This window comes from Tamandua tetradactyla, chromosome 15 (genome assembly GCF_023851605.1).
Source record: "Tamandua tetradactyla isolate mTamTet1 chromosome 15, mTamTet1.pri, whole genome shotgun sequence".
NCBI lineage: Eukaryota > Metazoa > Chordata > Mammalia > Pilosa > Myrmecophagidae > Tamandua > Tamandua tetradactyla.
Genome location: NC_135341.1, coordinates 28,581,527 through 28,594,981, shown reverse-complemented (window position 1 = coordinate 28,594,981; position 13,455 = coordinate 28,581,527). Strand labels below are relative to the sequence as shown.

Below are 13,455 nucleotides of genomic sequence, written 5' to 3'. Positions count from 1 at the left end.
TAATGTCTTTGCATGTTTCTATCCCGTTCTCCCAGCACCATTTTTTGAAGAGAACATTCTTTTCCCAATTAATGTATGTGACACTTTTGTCGGAAATCAGCTGGCCATGGATGTATGAGTTTATTTCTGAACTATAAGTTGTATCTTAGTGGTTTATTTATCTGTCTTTATGCCAGTACCATGTAGTTTTGTTTACTGTAGTTTTGTAGTAAATTTTGAAATAGGAGTGAGTCCTCCAATTTTATTCTTTTTCCGAATTGTTTTGGCTGTTTGGGGCTCCTTGCAATTCCATATAAATTTCAGGATAGGCTTTTCCATTTCTGTGAAAAATGGCCTCTGGAACTTTGATAGGGCTTGTGTTGAATCTGTGAATTGGGTAGTATTGACATCTTTACCAATATTGTCTTCTAATCTGTGACCACAGTATATCTTACAATTAATTTAGGTCTTTTTAAATTTCTTTCAGCAGTGTTTGTAGTTTTCAGTGTACAAGTCTTAGACATCTTTGATCACCTTTATTCCTAAATGTCTTCTTGTTTTATTTGCTATTACAAATGGAATTGTTTTCTTAATTTCCTCTTCAGATTGTTCATTGCCAGCTTATAGAGACAAAATGATTTTTGTGTTGAAATTGTATTCTGTAACTTTCCTGAATTCATTTATTAGCTCTAGTGACTTTCTTGTGGATTCCTTTGGATTTTCTAGATATACGGTCATCTGCAAATAGAGGTAGTTTACTTCTGAGTTCATGGTTTACATGCCTTTTGTATCTTGTTCTTGCCTAATTCCTCTGTCTAAAACTTCTAGTACTATTGACTAGTGGTAGTGAAAGCAGGCTTCCTTGTCTTATTCTTGATCTTGGGTGTAAAGCTTTCAGTCTTTAACTATTTAGTAGGATGTTTGCTGTGGCCTTTTCATATATGCCATTAATCATGTTGAGGAAGTTTCCTAGTGTTTTTTTTTTTTCTGGGGCTTTTTTTTTAAAAAATACCAAAACACCACCAGACAAGCTCAAACATTCCTATTTGATCATTCCATTCTCCATATATAATCAGTAATTCACAATATCACCACGTAGTTGCATATTCATCATCATGATCATTTCTTAGAACATTTGCATCTTTTCAGAAAAAGGAATAAAATGAAAACGGAAAAAAAAATTTATACATACCATACTCCTTACCCCTCCCTTTCATTGATCACTAGCATTTCAAACTAAATTTATTTTAACATTTGTTCCCCCTATTATTCATTTTTATTCCATATATTCTATTCATCTGTTGACAAGGTAAACAAGATAAAAGAAGCATCAGACACAAGGTTTTCACTATCACACAGTCACATTGTGCCAGCTGTGTCATTATTCAATCATCCTCAAGAAACATGGCTACTGGAACACAGCTTTACATTTTCAGGCAGTTTCCTCCAGCCTCTCCATTACATCTTGAATAACAAGATGATATCTACTTGATACATAAGAATAACCTCCAGGATAACCTCTCCACTCTGTTTGGAATCTCTCAGCCCTTCACACTTTGTCTCATTTCCCTCTTTCCCCTTTTGGTCGAGAAGGTTTTCTCATACCTTGATGCTAAGTCTTAGCTCATTCTAGGATTTCTGGCCACACCCCTGGGAGTCATGTCTCACATAGACAGGGGAAGGATGGTGAGTTTGCTTGTGTTGGCTGGAGAGAGAAGGCACATCTGAGCAACAAAAGAGGTTCTCTTGGGGGTGACTCTTAGGGCTAATTTTAAGTAGGCTTGACCTATCCTTTGTGGGGTTCAGTTTCATACGAACAAACCCCAAGACTGGGGTTCAGCTTATAGCTTTGGTTGTCCACACTGCTTGTGAGAATATCAAGAATTCAACTTGGGGAAGTTGAATTCTCCCCCGTTCTCAGCATTCCCCAAAGGAGACTTTGCAAGTACTTTTTTATTCACTGTTCAAATCACTGTGGGATTTATCGAGACATCACTCTAGAGAAACCAACAAAATCTCCTGTCCTACTCAAGGTTCCATGTACTTATGATGTTCAGTTAAGCTGTCTACATAAGTTGTATTAGAAAATGCACTAGTCAAAATATAAATTTTGTGCCAAATAAACATTTTTTGCTTTAGTCTCACACATAAGTTGAAATTTTTAAATATTATTTACCATTTATTTTCAGCACCCTGCAGTAATGACATTCCTTTGTTCTTCCTCATGCCAAAACATTTTTTAAATCTGTACATTTAATCACTATCATTATACACTCCAGACATTCCTAGATTATACCATCTCAATCTTTATTGTCTATCTTTCTTTCTGATTTCATTTGTGCCCCCAGCCTACCACCCTCTATCATTTTCACATTCAGCTTCATTCAGGGTTTTAACATAATTGTATTACAGTTAGGTAGTATTGTGCTGTCCATTTCTGAGTTTTTACATTCAGTCCTGTTGCACAATCTGTATCCCTTCAGCTCCAATTACCCAATATCTTACCCTGTGTCTATCTCCTGATGGTCTCTGTTACCAACGAAATTCTCCAAGTTTATTCACTAATGTCAGTTCATATCAGTGAGACCGTACAGTATTTGTCCTTTTGTTTTTGGCTAATCTGACTCGGCATAATGTTCTTAAGGTCCATCCATGTGGTTACATACTTCATAACTTTATTACAGCTGCATAATATTCCATCGCATGTATATACCATAGTTTGTTTAGCCACTTGTCTGTTGATGGACATTTTGGCTGTTTCCATCTCTTTGCAATTGTAAATAATGCTGCTATAAACATTGGTGTGCAAATGTCCGTTTGTGTCCTTGCCCTCATGTCCTCTGAGTAGATACCTAGCAATGGTATTGCCAGGTCATGTGGCAATTCTATACTTAACTTCCTGAGGAACCACCAAACTGCCTCCCGCAGCAGTTGTACCATTTGACATTCCCACCAACAGTGGATAAATGTGCTTCTTTCTCCACATCCTCTCCAGTACTTGTTTTCTGTTTTATTGATAATGGCCATAATGGTGGGTGTGAATTGATATCTCATTGTAGTTTTGATTTGCATTTCCCTAATAGCCAGGGAAGTTGAGCATCTTTTCATGTGCCTTTTGGCCATTTGTATTTCCTCTTCTGAGAAGTGTCTGTTCATGTCTTTTGCCCATTTTGTAATTGGGTTGGCCGTCTTTTTGTTGTTGAGTTGAACAATCTCTTTATATATTCTGGATACTAGGCCTTTATTTGATGCATTGTTTTCAAATATTGTCTCCCATTGTGTAGGCTGTTTTTTTACTTTCTTGACGAAGTTCTTTGATGCACAAAAGTGTTTAATTTTGAGGAGTTCCCGTTTCTTTCTTCAGAGCTTGTGCTTTGGATGTAAGGTCTAGGAAACTGCCTCCTATTATAAGATTTATAAGATATTTCCCCACATTTTTTTTTCTAACAGTTTTATGGTCTTAAATCTAATGTTTAGGTCTTTGATCCATTTTGAGTTAATTTTTTGTATAGACTGTGAGATATGGATCCTCTTTCATTTTTTTGCATGTGGACACTCAGTTCTCTAGTCATCATTTATTGAAGAGACTGTCTGTCCCAGGTGAGTTGGCTTGACTGCCTTATTAAAGATTAATTGTCCATAGATGAGAGGGGTCTATATGTGAACACTCTATTTGATTCCATTGGTCAGTATATCTATCTTTATGCCTGTGCCATGCTGTTTTGACCACTGTAGCGTCTTCATAATACGCCTTAAAGTCAGGTAGTGTGAGACCTTCAACTTCATTTTTCTTTTTCAGGATACTTTAGCTATTTGGGGCACCCTGCCCTTCCAGTTAATTTGGTTATTGGTTTTTCTATTTCTGGAAAGTAAATTTTGGGGATTTTAATTGATATTGCATTGAATCTGTAAATTAATTAAGGTAGACTTGACATCTTAACTATATTTAGTCTTTAAATCCATGAACATGGTATGCCCTTCCATTTGTTTAGGTGTTTTGTCATTTCTTTTAACAATTTCTTGTAGTTTTCTCTGTTTAGGTCTTTTGTCTCTTTAGTTCAATTTATTCCTAAATATTTCATTCTTTTGGCTGCAGTTGTAAATGGAATTTTTTTCATAATTTCCCCCTCAGATTGTTCATTGCTAATGTATAGAAACACTACAAATTTTTCAGTGTTGATCTTGTAACCTGCCACTTTGCCAACCAACAAGAGGTTGATATGTAACCTGTGCTCATTTATTAGCTCTAGTAGTTTTGCTGTGAATTTTTTGGGGTTTTTGACGTATAATATCATCGGCAAGCAGTGAGAATTTTACTTCTTTCTTTACAATTTTGATGCCTTGTATTTCTTTTACAATTTTGATGCCTTGTATTTCTTTTTCTTGTCTAATTACTCTGGCTAGAACTTCCAACACAATGTTGAATAACAGTGATGATAGTGGACATCCTTATCTTGTTCCTGATCTTAAGGGGAAAGTTTTCAGTTTTCCTCATTGAGGTTGATGTTAGCTGTGGGTTTTTCATATTTTCCCTTTATTATGTTGAGGAAGTTCCCTTCTATTCTTATCCTTTGAAGTGTTTTCAACAGGAAAGGATGTTGAATTTTGTCAAATGCCTTTTCTGCATCAGTTGAGATGATCTTGTGTTTTTTCTGCTTTGATTTGTTGATATGGTGTATTACGTTAATTGATTTTCTTATGTTGAACCATCCTTGCATACATGGGATGAATCCTACTTGGTCATGATGTATAATTTTTTTTAATGTTCTGCTAGATTTGATTTGCAAGAATTTTGTTGAGGATTTTTGCATCTATATTCATAAGAGAGATTGGTCTGTAGTTTTTTTTTGTAATATCTTTGTCTGGCTTTGGTTTGAGGGTGATGTTGGCTTCGTGGAATGAGTTAGGTAGCTTTCCCTCCTCTTCAGTTTTTTTTTTTTGAAGAGTTTTGAGCAGGACTGGTACTAAATCTTTCTTGAATATTCGGTAGAATTCACATGTGAAGTCATCTGGTCCTGGTTTTGTCTTTTTGGGGCGCTTCTTAATGACTGATTTTGTTTCTTTACTTGTGATTGGTTTGTTGAGGTCGCTGTTTCTTCTCAAGTCAGTGTTGGTTGTTCATGCCTTTCTGGGAGTTGTCCATTTCACCTACATTGTCGAGTGTATTAGCATAAAGTTGTTCATAGTATCCTCTCATACTTCCTTTATTTCTATGGGTCAGTGATTATGTCTCCTCTTCCATTTCTGATTTTATTTATATACATCCTCTCTCTTCTTCTTTTTGTCAACCTTGCTAAGGGTCCATCAATCATATTTATTTCCTCATAGAACCAACTTCTGTTTTTGTTGATTTTCTCAATTGTTCTCATGTTCTCAGTTTCATTTATTTCTGCTCTAATCTTCGTTATTGCTTTCCTTTTGCTTGCTTTTGGGTTAGCTTGCTGTTCTTTCTCTACTTCTTCCAAGCGGACAGTTAATTCTTTGATTTTTGCTCTTCTTTTTTGATATAGGCTTTAGGGCAATAAATTTCCCTCTTAGCACTGCCTGTATTGCATCCCATAAGTTTTGATGTGTTGTATTTTCATTTCCATTTGCCTCAAGATATTTACTGATTTCTCTTGTAATTTCTTCCTTGACCCACTGGTTGTTTAAGAGTGTGTTGTTGAGCCTCCACATATTTTTGAATTTTCTGGCACTCTGTTATTGATTGCCAACTTCATTACTTTATGATCTGAGAAAGTGTTTTGTATGATTTCATTCTTTTTAAATTTTTTGAGACTTGCTTTGTGACCCAGCATGTGATCTGTCCTTGAGAATGATCCATGAGTACTTGAGAAAAAAGTGTATCCTGCTGTTCTGGGGTGCAATGTTCTATAAATGTCTGTTAAATCTAGCTCATTTATTGTATTATTCAAATTCTCTGCTTCTTTATTGATCCTCTGTTTAGATATTCTGTCTATTGATGAGAGTGGGGAATTCAAGTCCCCAACTATTATGGTAGATGTGTCTATTTCTCTTTTCAGTGTTTTCAGTGTTTGCCTCATGTATTTTGATGTATTGTGGCTCAGGGCATAAATATTTATGATTTTTATGTCTTCTTGTTGAATTTTTCCGTTTATTAATACAGTGTCCTTCTTTGTCTCTTTTAACGGTTTTACATTTGAAGTCTAATTTGTATAGCTGCTTCTGCCCTTTTCTGATTATTTGCATGGAATATCTTTTCCCAACCTTTCACTTTCAACCTATGTTTATCTTTGGGTCTAAGATATGTTTCCTGTACGCAGGATATAGATGGGTCCTGTTTTTTTAATCCATTCTGCCAGTCTATGTCTTTTGATTGGGGAGATTAATCCATTAACATTCAGTGTTATTACTGTACTGGCAGTACTTTCTTCTACCATTTTGCCTTTTGGATTTTATATGTCATATCTAATTTTTCTTCTTTTTACCTTTACTGATAGTCTTCTTTTCTACAGTCTTCTCCACACCTCTCTCTTCTGTCTTTTTGTATCTGTCTCTAGTGCTCCCTTTAGTATTTCTTGCAGAGCCGGTCTCTTGGTCACAAATTCTCTCAGTGATTTTTTGTCTGAAAATGTTTTAATTTCTCCCCCATTTTTGAAGGACAGTTATACTGGATATAGAATTCTTGGTTGGCAGTTTTTCTCTTTTAGTAATTTAAATATATCATCCCACCATCTTCTTGCCTCCATGGTTTCTGCTGGAAAATCTATGCATAATCTTATTGGGCTTCCCGTGTATGTGATGGATTGCATTTCTCTTGCTGCCTTCAGGATTCTCTCTTTTTCTTTGACCTCTGACATTCTGATTAGTAAGTGTCTTGGAATATGTCTATTTGGATCTATTCTGTTTGGGGTATGCTGCACGTCTTGGATCTGTAGTTTTAAGTCTCATAAGAGTTGGGAAATTTTCAGTGATAATTTCCTCCATTAGTTTTTCTCCTCCTTTTCCCTTCTCTTCTCTTTCTGGGACACCCACAACATGTATATTCATGCGCTTCATATTGTCATTCAATTCCCTGTGTCCGTGCTCATATTTTTCCATTTTTTTTCCCTGTATTTTCTTTTGCTTGTCAGATTTCAAATGTTCTGTCTTCCCGTTCAGTAATCCTATCTTCTGCCTCTTGAAATCTAACGTTGTAGGTTTACATTGCTTTTTTTTTTTTTATCTCTTCTACTGTGCCTTTCATTCCCATAAGTTCTGTGATTTTTTGGTTAGACTTTTGATTTCTTCTTTTTGTTCATTCCTTGCCTTCTTTATATCCTCCCTCAGTTCATTGATTTGGTTTTTGATGAGGTTTTCCATGTCTGTTCTTACATTCTGAATTAATTGTTTCAGCTCCTTTATCTCATTTGAATTGTTGGTTTGATCCTTTGACTGGGCCATATCTTCAATTTTCCTAATGTGATTTGTTATTTTTTGCTGGCATCTAGGCATTTAATTTACCTTAATTAGTTTATTCTGGAGATTGTTTTCACTTCTTTTACCTAGGGTTTTCTTGCTGGATGAATTTGCTGTCTGTTCTTTGACATTCAGTTCAACTTTTTCTGGACCACTAGCTTAGGTTTTGTTTAACAGAGGAGAATTTTTCAGTTCTTGTTTTCTTGTTTCTTGCCCTGCCTGTGTGGTGCATTCCCCCACCCCATCCTTAGGAGGGTCTCTTAGGTACTATAGACCTCAGCTGGATTTTCCCAGACCAAACTGGCCTCCTGTCAGGAGGAAAGAGTCACCTGCGTCAGTTTTCCCTGAGGTTGAGACCCAGTACATTGAAAGACTTTCCTGTGAAGTCTCTGGACTCTGTTTTTCTTATCCTGACCAGTATGTGGTGCTTGTCTGCCTGTGGGTCCCACCAGCATAAGATGATGTGGTACCTTTAACTTTGGCAGACTCTCCCTGCTGGGGGTGTGATGGAGACAGAGGAGAGGTTGTAGGCTGGTTTTAATGGCTTCAAATTACCAAGCCCTGGTGTCTGAATTCCTTGAGAGAGGGATTCCACCTGAATTGGGCCTCACCTGTCCCCTGGGGAAGGCACGGGCTCCAGACAAGCTCTCATAGGAGCTTGTTTCCGCCTATGCCTGGGGCAGTTGCAGCCTGACAAGCCCTGCCTCTGTATCCAAAAGCAGTCAAGTCTTTGTAGAAACATAGCCACAAAAACCTGTTTCTTTTTTTTTTTTTTCTTTTTTCCTTCAGCCCTGCCCCCTTAGCGCTGGGGCAAAATCAGAAATCTCAGCTTTGGCCAGGTTCACCTGAGCTGGGGGTCTATTTTTAGTAGTCAGAATTTCTGAATTAATTCCACACTTGAAGCTTAGTTGTGCTCAGCCCCTGCTGCTGGTAAAGTCTCTTTCCTTTCCCCTCTGGGAAGCAACCTGTGGGGGAGGGGTGCAGGCCGCCATGGCTTGGGGAACTCATGGCTCTGGGGGGACTCGAAGCTGGTCCAGACTGGGTACACTGTGTTTCCAGTCACCGATGTGGCCCCAGGAGCTGTACCGTACTGTTCCTCGTTATTTAGTAGCTGTTCTGGAGGACGAAGTAAATCCCACACCTTGCTAAGCCGCCGTCTTGGCCGTCTTCCCCTGAGACTGCTTGAGCATTTTTAAGACCGTTTTTTTTAAAGATTTTTTTCAGTATGTCCACAGTCTCATCATCTTTTTTTTTCTTCTATATTTTTATCCTCTTCCTTTGGATGAGCCGTCATTTCCTATTTGTTTGTCTTGTCCTTTTTTGTTTGTTCTAAGCAAATACAGTGTGCAGGTTTTCTCTGTATTTCTGGGCCTCTATCTTACCCTAGTCTTTTTTTTTTTTATATAGTTGGTTTGGCCTTCCCTTTTTATAGGAGTTTGGTTATCCCCTCTGTTTCCCAGGAGACAGACCTCCCTTTCCCAGGTATTTCAGCCTGGTAGGCCTTTGTCCCAGACTATCCTCCTCTATGTTTTTGTTTTGTTTGTTTTGTTTTTATAGACCTTTCATTGACTCTCTCTGCTTTTGCCTGGAAGTAGAGTTCTGGGAGGAGGGTCACCCCAAAACAGGGCCAGAGACAGAAGAAAAGGGTACAGACCAGTACCAGAGTACCTTGGGAGAAGGGGTCAGGAAGGTCTTCAAAGGCTTCCCGTATGGCTCTCAGAACCTGTTTTCCTGGCCTGCCAGCAAATGCAGCCCATCAGCTAACTGTCCCCCACAGCCTACCACCTCCACCCAGTCCATGGAGGGTTGAAATAATAGCTGCCGCCACCCTTTTCTAGGGCAGATTGAAACAATAGCAACCTTCAGAGTCAGGAAGCAAATTTGAATTTGCTAATCAAAAACCCTGAGCTCTGCTGTGCCTACCCATGTTCTTGGGGAGGAGGATTTTTATGTCCCTTTCTGTCAGCAGCAATTAGCCAGGGACTGGACTCCATGGTGGTCTGCCGCAAGGATTTGGATGGGTGCCATCTCCTGCCACACTGAGAGAGCAATTCACAGTTCTTTGTCATAATTTATTTTCCTCTTACTCCTACTCTTCCCTGGGTGCTGCAGTGTTCATCTGGTCTCTGGAGTTGCAAAATAGTTGCTTCAGACAGTTGCTGCTTGTTTAATAGTTGTTTTGGTGGGAGTTCTGAGTCATGGAGCTCCCTATTCTACCATCTTTTCCAAAACTGTCATTTTAACCAATGTAAGAAGCAGGCTTGGAAGGAGCAGTGGAGTGTTACGTGCTTTTTGTTTCATGATTGTGGGCAAATGTATTATATCTTTAAAAGTCTTATATCTTTAAAAGTCTTCTAGTTTCAGCTTTGAGCTAAGGGGATTATGAATCTGAAGAGGATAGATATATCATCAAAGTTTTATTAGGCAATAAGAAATAAAGATAAAACTAGTAGTCCCTTCTGATGATGACTCCACAACTGTGTGATGATACTGTGAGCCATTGATTGTATACTTTGGATGGATTGTATGGTGTGTGAATAGATCTCAATAAAATTGCATTAAACAAAAAAGTAAGTTTTCCTGGAGAGTCCTCACTCTCCTCCCAAGGAGCTCCTGTATATTCCTTAAGTGCTCAAGATGGTTTTTTTGCCCTCTCTTGATATAGATTTTTTCTTTATAAAATGTGGGAGCCAGATTTTGTTTTTATAGGACTAGAATTCTAACTCAGAAAGGGAAAATAAAATATTTATTAAATATGAGATAATATCAACAAACTTAAAAGTAAAAATTGCCTAATCATGTAATAACTTGCATATTAGGTATGCTTTTTCTTCAGTGGGAGATCTACCACTTTCAGATGGTTGTAGAACCGTTTTTGAAGGAAGCAGATGAGCTTTTTATAAAATATTAGGTGTAGATATTATAGCTAGGATATAGAGATAACAGTCCATGATAGTTTTACACTTATTTCACAACCAAATGGGGAAAATGGGGACAAGGTAATGAGGTTTTCATAATACTATTAACATTTTGTTCTAGTTTGCTAGCTGCTGGAATGCAATATACCAGAAACGGAATGGCTTTTTAAAAAGGGAAATTTAATGAGTTGCTAGTTTACAGATCTAAGGCCGAGAAAATGTCCCAATTAAAACAAGTCTATAGAAATGTCCAATCAAAGGCATCCGGGGAAAGATACCTTGGTTCAAGAAGGCCGATGAAGTTCAGGGTTTCTCTCTCATCTGGAAAGGCACATGGCGAACGCAGTCAGGGCTTCTCTCTCAGCTGGAAGGGCACATGGCAGACACGGCATCATCTGCTAGCTTACTCTCCTGGCTTCTGGTTTCATGAAGCTCCCCGGGAGGCATTCCCCTTCTTCATCTCCAAAGGTTGCTGGCTGGTGGACTCTGCTTCATGGTACTGCAGCATTCTCTGCTCTCTCTGAGTCTCTCTCTCCAAAATGTTTCCTCTTTTATAGGACTCCAATAAACCAATCAAGACCCACTCAAATGGGTGGAGACATGTCATCCCCTAATCCAGTTAAACAACCATTCTTGACTAAATCACATCAACCAGGGAGATGATCTCATTACAGTTTCAAATATACAGTATTGAAGAGATTATTCTACCTTTAAGAAATGAGATTTATATTAAAACATGGCTTTTCTTAGGGGGCATATACCCTTTCAAACCAGCACATTCCACCCTCTGGCCCCTAAGAAAAGACATGTTTTTCCCATATACAAAATACATTAATTTCATAACAATATCAGATATCCTTAAACCTTTCAGTAGCAATACAAACAAAGTATCAAATTAGAGACAGTATAAAACCTCATCAAATCAGTTACAGGCGTGGTCTATCCTAAGGCAAAATTCTCTCCATTTGCTCTAGACCTTTGAAAACTCATAACAAGTTATTTGCTGCCAACATACAAAGAAGGAAGATTCACAGGATACACAGACACATTTCCATAGGGAGGAAGGAACACAGGGGTCACTGGACCCATACAGTTTCGAAAACCCGCAGGGCAAAGTCCATTAGATTTCAAAGTCTGAGACTCATTTATCCTCAGGGCTTTAGAAAGTGGCAGTCCCACCCTTTCCAAATGCCTACGCCTGCCTCTCTCTGAATGCAACCTTGGGGGATATTGGGGAGACCACCTTTCTCTCAGCTCCACCCTCTCCAAGCATTGGGGCCACACCCGGGCTCTCTGCCATCTCCGGGGCACACGCTCAACCCCTCCATGTGGTGGCAGCCAGGCTCTCCCCAAACCCCAAGGAACGTGCTTCACTCTCTCCAAGACCTGAGGCAGCATGACTCTCCCACTGCAACGAGGTGGAAGGCCCATTCTCTGCCTTTGGGGCAAACTCACCCTCTCCACGGGCTTGGGTGGGTCCACTCTCCTGGCCCGAGGCTTCTTGACTTCAGACCTCAGCCTCCACGGTTTTGCCTCTGAAGTTATTTTTCCTCCAATGTGTCCCTTCTCTGAACCCCTCAGTCCAGACTGGCAGCGGCTCTGTTTATACAGGTCCCACAGCACTCTCGTTGGCTTTCTATGCAGTAGCCTTGGATCATGCCCATCAGACATAAGGAGTTTCCACAAATCTTTCCTGGATAACTCCATGTCCAATCCTGACTTTCTCTGAAATGGCTGGCTGGTTCCACATTTGGTTAAATCCACACTCAGGGCACTATACTCTGGAGTCTCCCTTTCTGTAGGCCCAGAATTTTCCAGGACCTCAATTTCTAGTTTCTTTTTACTCAAGAGTTCAGTTCTCAGCTTATCTCTTTCCTTTCGCATTTCACTATAAGCTGTGAGGAGAAACCAGGCTGCACTTTCAACACTTAATTTGGAGATCTCTTCTGCTAAATATACAAGTTCATGGCTTTTAAAATCTTCCTTCCAGCCAAAACTACCAGTCAATTTTGCCAGATTTTCTGCCATTTTAAAACAAGGATCGCCTTCCTTCCAGTCTACAATAACACAGACCTCATTTCTGTCTAAGGCCTCATCAGAGGTATCTTTAGAGTCCACATTTCTACCAACAGTCTCTCCAAAGCATTCTAGGCCTTCTCTATCAAGCTTCTCACAACTCTTCCAAAATCTTCCCTTTATCCATTTAAAAAGCCGTTCCAACATGTTTGGTATTTGCAAACTGTAGCAGCAGCACCCCACTCTCCGGTACCAAAATCTGTTCTAGTTTGCTAGCTGCTGGAATGCAATATACCAGAAACGGAATGGCTTTTTAAAAAGGGAAATTTAATGAGTTGCTAGTTTACAGATCTAAGGCCGAGAAAATGTCCCAATTAAAACAAGTCTATAGAAATGTCCAATCAAAGGCATCCGGGGAAAGATACCTTGGTTCAAGAAGGCCGATGAAGTTCAGGGTTTCTCTCTCATCTGGAAAGGCACATGGCGAACGCAGTCAGGGCTTCTCTCTCAGCTGGAAGGGCACATGGCAGACACGGCATCATCTGCTAGCTTACTCTCCTGGCTTCTGGTTTCATGAAGCTCCCCGGGAGGCATTCCCCTTCTTCATCTCCAAAGGTTGCTGGCTGGTGGACTCTGCTTCATGGTACTGCAGCATTCTCTGCTCTCTCTGAGTCTCTCTCTCCAAAATGTTTCCTCTTTTATAGGACTCCAATAAACCAATCAAGACCCACTCAAATGGGTGGAGACATGTCATCCCCTAATCCAGTTAAACAACCATTCTTGACTAAATCACATCAACCAGGGAGATGATCTCATTACAGTTTCAAATATACAGTATTGAAGAGATTATTCTACCTTTAAGAAATGAGATTTATATTAAAACATGGCTTTTCTTAGGGGGCATATACCCTTTCAAACCAGCACACATTTCTTCCCCTTTAGGTTGTTACATATTTTTGTTATAATTCATTTTGTTTGTAAAAGTATGTTGGCAAGAGTAAATGGAAGTTTATTTTGTTTTCTTCCTTATTTCATATAAAAAGTTACATAACAATGGCCATGAACAGGCCATTTAACTTCTGGCCTGTTTCCTTTGTTGCAAAAAAGGGATTCTTAATACCCA

At 39.1% G+C, this 13,455-nt stretch overlaps 1 protein-coding gene across 19 annotated transcripts in view; it reads left to right on the top strand.

Annotated features, from left to right (window-relative positions):
- The window catches only part of CCDC66 (coiled-coil domain containing 66), an 84,598-nt gene that overhangs the window by 14,080 nt on the left and 57,063 nt on the right, over window positions 1-13,455 (top strand). The window lies entirely within an intron of this gene.